We start from the raw sequence: 12,276 nt of genomic DNA, 5'->3' as shown, positions 1-12,276 counted from the left end.
CTTTTTTCCTTATCCTGTGTCACAGGAAAAAGATTCACCTTTATATTTTTCTTAAATACATTTAGCTACTACAAGTAAGTAAAAAAAAAATTACTTAAAAAGAAATTTAGATAAGACCAACAAGGTATTCTGCAAAAAATGTATTAACCAATAAATGTTTACATAGAATAGAAAAAACCCCCCAGAAAAAAATAGTTATTTAGTAGTTCACAACCAAAGGTTTAAAACTACAAGATTCACATAATATAATTTCTTTAATGGCAGAATATCGATCTCGTATTTGTTTCCTGTCAGAGGAAATTGTAAAAGCAGATAGCTGCAAGATGCTAGTCAGTCTGCCTCACAAGTTCCTACCATCCAACTCCCCTCTCCTTCTTTTATACCCTTTAATTTGGACAGTTTGTCCTGTTTACATGCTGAATCCTACAGCTGTATTTCTTCTAATCCTGCTGTCACTTCTTGCTTTTCTCCTTTCCTTTTCTTACATCCCCTTCCGAACATTCTGAAGGCCAGCCATCTGTTTCCTGCATGCCTCTCACTACGCGACCCATAATGCCCTTGTGATATTTATTCTTCTCTTACAAGTCTACAGAACAGGCTGTGCTTGTGGTTTTTCTGCTCTGCCCTCCCCATCAGGTTGCACAATGTGCTAGAGACCTTTCTTCTTGCTTCCATCTTCACCCTCTGTATTGTGTCACAGTGGGATCCCATTTTAGGACTCAGTGTACACTAAGCACTAAAATGGGCAGTTTCAATGGCTAGTATAACATTGCTTTCTACAAGACACACACGTAGAGACTTGTGAGAATTGTTCAAATAGTTCGTCATTCTTCTTGAATCACATCAAGAACCTTCTTAGAAATGCTGAGCCATTTAACATTCATAGTAAATATAGTCCCTCTTGCTGATTTTAGATGAGGAGATAATGGACCTGGAGTTTCAGAGGAATCAGACTTTCCTTAGCATCTCCACCAGACTAGTTCAGAAATTATTGGTGTTTTCTCCTGACCAGCAAATGGAGACAGAGAAGTCCCACATTCTTTGCCTGTTAAAGGCAGCATGAGATCATCACTTTTTCTCTGTTTTTAGTAGGTGGTCACAGACACACTGTGCAGCCTTCTGGACTGCTTAATCTGAGAGCTCTGGACTCAGTGTGAGAACTGAGTTTCTGTGGGTACCTTTTTTAAAGGTTTGAGCTCCTGACCAGGATTTTGAAGACGTTTAAACTAGACTTTAACTCATAGGTCTCTCCCTACCCTACCTCTTTTTACCTCTCAGCATGAAGGAAAAGGCTAGCAGAAGAGGACAAGTTTAGATTTACTTGGAGGACTCTGTTTTCCTCGCCTCTTAACTCCCCCTTTCCTCTGCCTGGAGGTTTCTGGGGTTGAGAGTTGTCTGAAGACTTGACAGGATGTTTCAAGTAGACTCCATTGTTCTAACCAGCAGTTAGAGTACAACTAGCGAGCACAAACAGTGGACTGAACCGTTGTTTTGTCTGGGGACTTCCCAGTGGACTGTGGGCCCATCCCCCTCCTTCCGCAGTGCCTTGTACCCGGTGGTTCTGGTGTGGGGATGTGTATTTTAACATTTATTATTCAGCTGTACAGTTTCAAACAGGTGAACTAAACTCAACTCTAGTGGGATCTGCACTAGAGGGAGTTTGGGCAGGTTTTTGTTTAGTAATGCAGTAGCATTGGGAGCAGCACAGCTTTCTGTCACTGTCAAATTTAAGGCACAGTAAAAATGCTCACTTTTAGTTTTGTGGGTCTATTTATCTTGTCATTGTGGCATTTACTCAGAGGTTCAGCTGGCACAATAAAAACTATTCTCCTCAACGGTAGTTGCCGAGGAGCATCGGGTCAATGTTTTTTGCCATGGGCTGTTTCTCTATTGTAGTGGTAAATGGAATTTGCTTGAAAGAGAAAGAGGTGGATATTAGAGTGCCTTAATGATCCTGTGCCCTTCCTGGGGCTGATTCTGATCAGTATTTTTGTGAGCAATATTGCCGAAGGGTTAGAAGGAAAAGTTTGCCTTTCTGAACTGTTCAGCCAGGACTCAAAGAGCTTCTCAAAACTCTACAAATCCACTATGTTGTCTTTTATGTTGCCTTTACCTACTTAAAATTTGTTAAATGGATTTTTTGGTATTCATCCTAGATTCTGTATTCCTCTCATCTATACAAAGAGGCAGCTCTTTGACTTTCATAGACATTTGTAAATTGCAGCATCCTCTTTGATGTTATCTTCATGAACCTCCTATGGCTTAGAATCCCGAAGTCTCTAATTCATGCTCCTAGGGTAATTCTTCTGGTTACACACCCACATAGGTGATGGCTTTAATACGGCCCACAAGTTCTGGACTGGGAAGAGAAATTAGTTCTTACTTGCTAATTTTTGTTCCTTTAGTCGGCCCAGACCAGTCCAGATTCCTTCCCTGGTATAGCAGAATTTGTACCTAAGTCCTGGTTTGAAAAGCCAAAATAAACTCCTGAACCAGAGAGTACTTAAAATGAATCTAACCTTTCTCTTAGCATTGAAAAGAGAAAAATGATATTGGGAAATACTTGAAGGAATTCAAGTCCTTTTCTTCTTGCTCCCTTTATGAAGTTTCTTGGGGTTACTGCACATGATATTCAACAGTTCGCTAGGAATAAGAAGTCATGTGGTTTGTTGCTTTGACATTCAGAATACTGATGACCTCATGCTGCACGGTGTCCTTGTTGAGTAAAGTACATGGGATATTTTTTGCTTCCGTTTCCATCGCTGGTCAGCAAATACAACACCCACAGGTTCTGGACTGGTCTAATGAGAGTAGAAGAGAGAAAATGCAGGTAAGCTCTGATTTCTCCTTACATTACTTATTTTCCAAGATCTCTCCTTCTGCACGTCTTCAAGCCATTCTGCAGTGGTGATCTACAAAATGCAAGCTGGTCAAATGGATTCTACTTTACACTTCAGCAGCAGCATTATGTACTCACATTCACTGGGGAGTTCGCCTTATCTTTCAAAATACACAAGGCATCTGGTCAAGAACCAGAAGACTTCGCCATTTCAATCATCTGGATCTAAGAGCAGTATTTTCACTTCAGATGTTTGCACACCGTTTAAGCAGACAGTCAGTGCTGATCCAAATGTACAGTTAGATGGCAATATTTTGTATCCAGTAGTTAGTAAAAGCAAGAATGGTCTCTGATAATTTTCTTGGAATATTTTGTATCCACAAACAAGGGGCAGTAGACTCCCTTTAAGTGTGCTGAGTGGGCAGCATGGACATGTATATTCACTGAGATCCACAGGATATAAGGTTATATCTGAAGCTCATTTGGAAAGAAAAATAATTGTGTTATTCTTTAAGGAAACTTTAGGGTTTGAACAGATTTGGAGGTGGCAGGGGCTTGGAGTTTTTGGTAGGTTTTGGAGCTTCCTTCATCCAGTAGGGATTTGAGAAGTTGGGAGGAGCTGTTGAATTTCATAGCAGAGATCAGTCTTCTTTATCAATACATATGGGTGGTGGGAGATTTAAATTTACATGTAGATGCCCTTTATCCTAAGGTAAAATGTTTTCTCTTCACTTGGGGTGTTATGACTGGCTTAGATAGGTTTTCCTATACCAGTGTTTCTCAACTTCAGTCAAAGTGCTACCTAAGTTGAACAACTTGTAACCAAGTACCCCTGAGCGCCAATCAGCAGAGATTTTGAAAAGGACATTCCATAAACTGACACATTCTAATCATGAAATAGAAAATAAAATTATTTTTTTCTACCTTTTGTTGTCAGGTCATTTTATTTTTCTAATTGTGTTGTTCCACGTTCCGCTTTCTCCACCTTCTCTTAACTCTTGTCATTTTTCTTTCTCCTCCTTTTCCTTTCAGCTTGCTTCAGTTTATTTCTCTTTCTCATTTGTCATTCTTTACTATCCCGTCTTCAATTTCCCTCTTTTTACTGCGTCTACCTAAAGCTTTCCATCTCTTTCACTCACCTGACCCTCTTATTCCCCAGTCTTTCACTATCTTCTTCCCTGCTTCCATCCAGCATCCTCTCTCTCTCTCTCTCTCTCTTCCCTTCCTTGGGGGAGGGGGGGAAAAGAGAGAGGTGAGGGAGGTCTTTTGGGCATATGTTAGTCCTGTTGATCATCTGACCCTAAGTTTCACCTCAGTAGGATGGTGTTTCACATGCACCCAGAGTTTCTGCCAAAACGTTGTATCTGATTTTCATCTTAATTGTGTTACCAACTTTTTCCCCAGACCTCCCATACCAGTGGAGGAGTGGCCTAGTGGTTAGGGTGGTGGACTTTGGTCCTGAGGAACTGAGTTTGATTCCCGGCACAGGCAGCTCCTTGTGACTCTGGGCAAGTCACTTAACCCTCCATTGCCCCATGTAAGCCGCATTGAACCTGCCATGAGTGGGAAAGCGCGGGGTACAAATTTAACAAAAATAAAGAATGTGCCCGTTTTTGGTTTATATGCAAGCTGTTATCTTCTACCTGGCACAGAATTTAAAAATCCTTTGATTGTCCGCTCTGCTTTTTTCGTTATCAGATAAGATTGGGGTACTGATGTGGAAAAGAATTTATGTGCAGTTGGATAGTTAAATGCGCAAGTTTCACTTAATCACTGTCATGCTTGAAATTGGAGGAGCCCGTCATCATTTATAATGTCAGAGCAAGCAATGGCTGTGTCTGTAGCCTTTCTCAAGTAAAGCCCTATTATAAAGAGATACAAAGCTGTGGTAACTAAGTTCAGTCCATACATTCATAGCACTACTGTTTGGACAGTGACTTCCAACATGACAGATTTCAGCAGTCCATTCTTCAGAGTATCTTTATACCCCTACAGGTATTTGTTTAAAAAAAAAAAATTGTTTCCCCCACCCCCCTTGCCAGGAGCATGGGAATTATTTTGTTTTCTTTAGAGGATAACCCTTATTGTGGGTGGCATGCTATTCCGTGGAATATGCTGTTTAGGTATTATTTTCTGCTGGGGTTGTCTGTTGCTTGTGTCTGGATAGTCCTTGCTGTGCATTGTCTTGGTGAAGTTCTTCAAAAAGGTGATAATTAAAATTAATTCTCTTGATTAATCACCATTAATGTTTAGAATTAATGGCATTAATTTAATCATTACTAACATTTGCATATTAACACTGACTGTGGCTGGAGTTAATCTCCCCCCCCTTCCCAAAGCCTCCTCCAAGAGTGCCCCCTCCAAGCCCACCTTAAGGATGCACTGGTGGTTTATGGTGGGACAGAGAGGAGCAATCCCCAGTCGCTCCTGCCCTTACCAGCTCTAGTTTCAAAATGGCAGACAAAAATTGTAACGGGCATTTTGATCCTTGTTCTGGTAAGGACATGAGCGATTGGGGGATCTCTCCTGGCCATCATACCCTAGCCAACAGGGCAACCTTAAAGTAGGCCTGGGAGGCGGGGGGGGGGGGGGGCTACAGGAGGATGAGGGTCCTGGAGGGGGATAGATGCTGTTATGGTGGGAAGCTTGGGGGTGGATGCTCTGGGATGGTCTCTGGGAGGGGACATGCTGTGGGCGAGAGCAAATTCTCTTGAGGGCGCCCTTTCAGGAAGGGTGGCTTTCTTAGGAATGGGGGGGGGGGGCTTCAGGGGGATCAGCAAAACTAATTCCCCTTACCCTCTCTCCTCCCCAATATTCAGCCCAATACCCAGTTAGCTAACCAGATAGCAGACTGAATACCACCACTATCCAGTTAACTGCAGAGATAGTGCTTCTCACCACCGTGACACTATCTGGGCAAGTATTAAAAATTAACTGGTGATTAATTGTAATTAAAATTCCTTTTTTTTTTAACTTTAATTTTTTTACTGAATTTTTTGCAAAAAAAGAACAAACACAGAAAACCTACTGAGTCAAATATAGAAGTGTAACAAGTACCAATGTAGACTTATTGCATGATATGAGAATATGAACTATTTAAACCACAATCTGTGTACAATAAGTATTTCAATATAGAAATCACTACATGTGAGGCAGAGAGTAATCACTTTGGGCTAGGAGTTGGATGACCTTGTATATTAAGAAGCACAATGCAAATAAAATTCTTGATCGAACAGCAGCTATAATTAAAATTAAAAAGTGTGCTATATTTGCCACAGAATTTCTGAGACTTTGCATGAAATTTTGATAATTATTTCCTCAGAATCTACCCTGAGTTGCCATAGCAAACTGAGGGCTGTGCTAGTTATACATTTTCTTCTTTCATTTTGTCATATATATATATATATATATATATATATATATATATATATATATATATATATATATATATATATATATATAAAAGAAAAACATTTATGGTTGCAAAGCCATTTCTAAAGCTCTAGGATTCCACAGAACCATTATCTCCAGATGGAATAGACTTCAAACAGTCCTTAAGAGTGGCCAGCCTTCCAAAAGTACTCCAACGTTACAGTGACAATTCATCCCAGAAAATCTGCAGGCCGCTCTAGTCTCAGCAAAGGTCAGTGTTCATGACTCCATAATAAGAAAGAGACTGGGCAAAAATGTGATTCATGGGAGAGTTGCAAGGTGGAGAGACTGGGCAAAAATGTGATTCATGGGAGAATTGCAAGGTGGAAACCACTGCTATTTAAGAGTAACATTCGTGCTCATCTCATATTTGCAAACTCATTTGGATGATTTCTGAGCCTTATATTCTGTGCTCAGATAGTCAAAAAGTGGAACTCTATGGACAACACAGATCCCAATTTGTCTTGCATAAAGCAAATAAAGCATTCCAGAGTAAGAACATCATACCAGCAGTCAAAAAGGGTGGTGTTAGTGTGATGATGTTTGGATGCTTTGCCTGCCTGAGGACTTGGAAAACTTACTGTTATTTAAGAACCATGAATTCTGCACTGTACCACCCTCAAGAGTCAGCCCAGCTTCGGCATAAGTGAAGGAAATGCAATCTGCTAGCCAATTGGAAATGGTGCGTTTCCCGACAGCGACTCCCCTTCTGTTGGGATCAAAAGAAACATTTGGGCGGACTGTTTGAAGGGGCTTGTCCGCTCTACATAGAAGGACAATGCTGTCTTGCAGTCCAGTGTATGCAACTGATGTTCAGCAGGGCGGGTATGAGGACGGGGAAAGAATGTTGGCAAGACAATCGATTGGTTCAGATGGAAGTCCGACACCACCTTCGGCAAGAACTTAGGGTGCGTGCGGAGGACTACTCTATTATGATGAAACTTAGTATAGGGAGCATGGGCTACCAAGGCCTGAAGCTCACTGACTCTACGAGCTGAAGTAACTGCCACAAAGAAAACGACCTTCCAGGTCAAATACTTCAGATGGCAGGAATTCAGTGACTCAAAAGGAGGTTTCATCAGCTGGGTGAGAATGACATTGAGATCCCATGACACTGGTGGAGGTTTGACAGGGGGCTTTGACAAAAGCAAACCTCTCATGAAGCAAACAACTAAAGGCTGTCCAGAGATAGGCTTACCCTCAACATGATAATGAAAAGAACTAATTGCACTAAGATGAACTCCTATGGAGTTGATCTTAAGACCAGACTCCGACAAGTGTAGAAGGTATTCAAGCAGGGTCTGTGTAGGACAAGAGCGAGGCTCTAGGGCCTTGCTGTCACACCAGACGGCAAACCTCTTCCATTTAAAAGAGTAACACCTCTTTGTGGAATCTTTCCTGGACGCAAGCAAGACTCAGGAGACACCCTCTGAAAGACCCAAGGAGGCGAAGTCTATGCCCTCAACATCCAGGCCGTGAGAGCCAGAGACTGGAGGTTGGGATGCAGAAGTGCCCCCTCGTTCTGAGTGATGAGGGTTGGAAAACACTCCAATCTCCATGGTCCTTCGGAGGACAACTCCAGAAGAAGAGGCAACCAAATCTGGCGCGGCCAAAAGGGCACAATCAGAATCATAGTCCCGCAGTCTTGCTTGAGTTTCAGCAAACTCTTCCCCACCAGAGGTATGGGAGGATGTGCGTACAGAAGGCCTGTCCCCAATGAAGGAGGAAGGCATCCGATGCTAGCCTGCCGTGGGCCTGTAGTCTGGAACAGAACTGAGGGACCTTATGATTTAGTTGAGTGGCAAAAAGATCCACCAAGGGGGTGCCCCACGCTACGCCCGAGTTGAGCGACCACTCGTGAGGTTGCATTATCCTGCTCAATCTGTCGGCCAGACTGTTTACGCCTGCCAGATACGTGGCTTGAAGATGTATTCTGTACTGGCGTGCCCAAAGCCACATCTGGACGGCTTCCCGACACAGGGGGGCGAGACCCGGTGCCCTCCTGCTTGTTGATGTTGTACATGGCAACCTGATTGTCTGTCCAAATTTGAATAATTTGATTGGACAGCTAATCTCTGAAAGCCTTTAGAGCATTCCAGACCACTTGCAACTCCAGGAGATTGATCTGAAGACCTGACTCCTGAAGGGACCAAGTTCCCTGGGTGTGAAGCCCATCTACATGTGCTCCCCACCCCAGGAGGGATGCATCCGTTGTCAGCGCTTTTTGTGGCTGAGGAATTTGAAAATGACGTCCCAAGGTCAAATTGGATCGAATCGTCCACCATCAAAGGGAATTGTGAAAGTCAGTGGACAGGTAGATCACATCCTCTAGATTCCCTGCAGCTTGATATCACTGGGAAGCTAGGGTCCATTGAGCCGATCTCATATGAAGACGAGCCATGGGAGTGACATGAACTGTGGAGGCCATATGGCCTAGAAGCCTCAACATCTGCCCAGCTGTGATCTGCTGAGACGCTCTGGCCATGGAAACAAGACAGAAGGTTGTCTGCTCTCGCCCTTGGAAGATAGGCATGGAGCCGTCTGTGAGTCCAGCAGAGCTCCTATGAATTCTAGTTTTAGAACTGGAAGAAGATGGGACTTTGGATAATTTAGAACAAACCCTAGTAGCTCCAGGAGTTGAATAGTCATCTGCATGGACTGTAGAGCTCCTGTCTCGGAAGTGTTCTTTACCAGCCAATCGTCGAGGTAAGGGAACACATGCACCCCCAGTCTGTGTACCGACGCTGCAACCACCGCTGTGCATTTTGTAAGCACCCTGGGCGCAGCCAAAGGGCAGCTGGTTTTTAAGGCTAAGACACAACTTACATGCGTCTGGGGCGATGGTCGGGCCCAAGGCACTGAATACACCACAAGTGGGGGTCGGTATCTGAGATTGCCCGGTTGCATCGAGTGCACTTCTTGAAGCCACTGGGAATCCTCGATGTCATGGACGGAAAAATAGCGGCGGCGAAGTCAAAGTTCTCGATGGTGCCAAAAAGAAGGGCACCAAAATGGGAAGAGGGCCGCGACGGAAACGAAAAGAAAGAGGGGACTAAACCTAAGAAATAAAGGATTTGTGTTTTTTTTTTTTTTTTTAAAGAAACAGCTCAACCAGAGCGAAAAAAAATGAAAGAAACAAGCGGAAAAAAACACAAAAACGAAGGTTCTTTTCAGGGGCACACGTAGAGAGACCGCAAGCAGTCACTCCCTTACCGTGGAAAGAAAAGAACTGATCATGACTCTCGCGCTATGGGCGCCCACGTGGGCTCGAAGGCTCTAGCAAACTTTTGTTGCTAGGAAGATTTCCGTTCCTTGGGGCTGCCGTGGACGTCACCTAGTCGTGAGAACAATCAGCCTGCTGTCCTTGGAGAATACCTGCTACAGGTATGTATCTTCATTTTTCTCAAGTTCCTTTTTCTAATGTTACATTTTGTTAAAGATCTGACACCATACAGAGTGACATATATGCAATAAGAACATAATATCCATCCTGGGTCAGACCAATGGTCCATCTAGTCCAGTATCCTATTTCCAATAGTGGCTAAGCTAGGGCACAATTACCTGGCAGAAACCCAAATAGTGGCACCATTCCATGCTACCAATCCTGGGGCATACAGTTGCTTCCCCATGTCTGTCTCAGTAGCAGACTATGGACTTCTTTTCCAGGAACTTGTCCAAATCAGCTGTTACTGCATCTTCTGGCAACGAGTTCCAGAGCTTAACTATTTGTTGAGTGAAAAAATATTTCCACCTATTTGTTTTAAAAGCATTTCCATGTAACTTCCTTGAGTGTCCCCTAGTCTTTGTATTTTTGGAATGAGTGAAAAAATTAATTCACTTTTACTCATTCTATACCACTCAGATTTTGTAGACATCAGTCATATCTCTCCTCTTCTGTCTCTTTTCCAAGTTGAAGAGCCCTAACCTCTTTAGTCTTTCCTCATATGAGAGGAGTTCCATACTCTGTATCATTTTAGTCACTCTTCTTTGAACTTTTTCTAATTCCGCTATATCTTTTTTGAGATACGGCAACCAGAACTGAATGTAGTACTCGAGGTGAGATCGCACCATGGAGCAATACAGAGGCATTATAGTATTTTTGGTCTTATACCATCACTTTCCTAATAATTCCTAGCTTCCTGTTTGCTTTTTTGGCTGCCGCTGCACACTGGTCAGAAGATTTCAGAGTATTATCTACAATGACACCTAGATCTTTTTCTTGGATTCTTATCCCCAAGGTGAACCCTAGCATCAGATAACTATGATTCGGTTTATTCTTCCCAATGTGCATCACTTTGCATTTGTTCATATTAAATTTCATCTTCCATTTGGATGCCCAATCTTCCAATTTCCTAAGGTCTTCCTGCAATTTTTCACAGTTTGCATGTGTTTTAACAACCTTGAATAGTTTTATGTCATCTGCAAATTTAATCACCTCACTCGTTCCGATTTCCAGATCATTTATAAATGTTAGATAGCACTGATCCCAGTGGCACTCCACCATCCTCCATTGAGACAAATGGCCATTAAACCTACCCTCTGTTTTCTGTCCAATAACCAATTCCTAATCCACACCAGAACATTGCCTCCTATCCCATGACTCTTTTAATTTCCTCAGGAGCCTTTCATGAGGAACTTTGACATAGCTTTCTGAAAATCTATCACCGGCTCACATGTATCCACATGTTTATTCACGCCTTCAAAGAAAAGAAGCAAATTGGTGAGACTTCCCTTGGCTGAACCCATGCTGACTCTGCCCAATTTATTAATTGGTGAGGGAAACTTTTTCACATTAGTGTACATGTGTGTATGTGCTTTCTGTGTGTCTGTTCAGAGGAGGAGATGAGAGGGGAAGGTAGTTTGAAAGGTGCAAATCCTTAAACACAATGTTACTATGAATCAGTGTACCTAGGAAGATGTCAGCTTATTAGAGTAGGGAGAGATGAAAGACAGTCAGATGTTGGGCTTGAAGGTGGGGGGAATGACTGAGAATGATGGAACCATGTGGGAGAAGCCAGGAGGGGGTAGCAAGGAAATGAATGAAAGGATAGCGATTACAGAGAATAGAAATATGTTAATGGGGAGTAGATTAAAGGTGAAAGAGAATGGAGGGCTGGAGAAGGGGTGAGATGGGGAATGGGAGAGCTAGTGGGTGAGAGAAAAAGATGGAAATTTAATAGGTAGCTAAAAAGTTTTTTTTAAAAAAGGATACGGGGGAGAGGCTGAAATTTGAGTTGACAGATACAAAAAAGAAAAAAAAGAGTAAAGAGCTAAAAAGGAACAATCAATATATCAAAGGCAGCTGTAATGAGGGCATACAGGAGAGAGGAGAAAAGACAAATAGCAGCTACTTGAAGGAGAACTAGCAAACAGGAAAGCAGAAGAGAGAAACTGGAACCAACATGATGGAAAAATAAAATGTCCAGACCACAAAGGTAGAAATAAGCATTTTATTTTCAGTGTTTTAAATGGAATATGTTAGCTTTGGCAACTGTACATAAGAAATGTCTTTGTACTGTGTTCGGTAGAAAAGGAAGTGCATTTCTATTTTTATTTCTCCAGTGTTGCAGTACATGCTGAGTTTAACTTGGGATTCCCAGGTACAATTTTTGTCTAAATATTTTTACTTCTAATTTGTGATTCCTTGTTCTGTATTTGGTGAGGGTCTGTTGGTGTGATAGTAATGGCAGATAGGGAAATTGGAGGAGAGGGAATCAGGGAGGAGGGACCCTCCTTTATTTTCTAATCTGGGCCCTAGCATGTGTAACACCTGTCCTGACCCTTGCTGTATAGGTGGTGGGGATCCCCAAGCATCCGCAGCTGAGGACCTCCTCCAAAGATAGCCAGAACTCCCTTCTACCAAGCTCTGCAACAGCATCCATGAGCCATCGACAACTAAGCATGTGTGTTGTGCTGACATTAGTGGCTTAGGGTCATTGCTGCTGCTTGCCAAGCTTGGTAAAAGGGAGTTCTGGCCACCTTCAGAGAAAGACTTCAGCTGACAG

General features: G+C 42.7%; 1 protein-coding gene and 1 long non-coding RNA gene across 2 annotated transcripts in view; both read left to right on the top strand.

Moving 5' to 3' along the window:
• Positions 1-12,276, top strand: part of HECTD1 (HECT domain E3 ubiquitin protein ligase 1) — a 324,415-nt gene that overhangs the window by 241,589 nt on the left and 70,550 nt on the right.
• Positions 5,873-10,863, top strand: LOC115478140. Its single transcript, XR_003943448.1, has 3 exons — positions 5,873-5,885; positions 10,143-10,148; positions 10,762-10,863. It is a non-coding gene; the product is annotated as an uncharacterized LOC115478140 (long non-coding RNA).

Source organism: Microcaecilia unicolor, chromosome 9, assembly GCF_901765095.1.
Source record: "Microcaecilia unicolor chromosome 9, aMicUni1.1, whole genome shotgun sequence".
NCBI lineage: Eukaryota > Metazoa > Chordata > Amphibia > Gymnophiona > Siphonopidae > Microcaecilia > Microcaecilia unicolor.
Note: the sequence above shows the minus strand (reverse complement) of the source record. Positions and strands in the feature narration are given on the sequence as shown.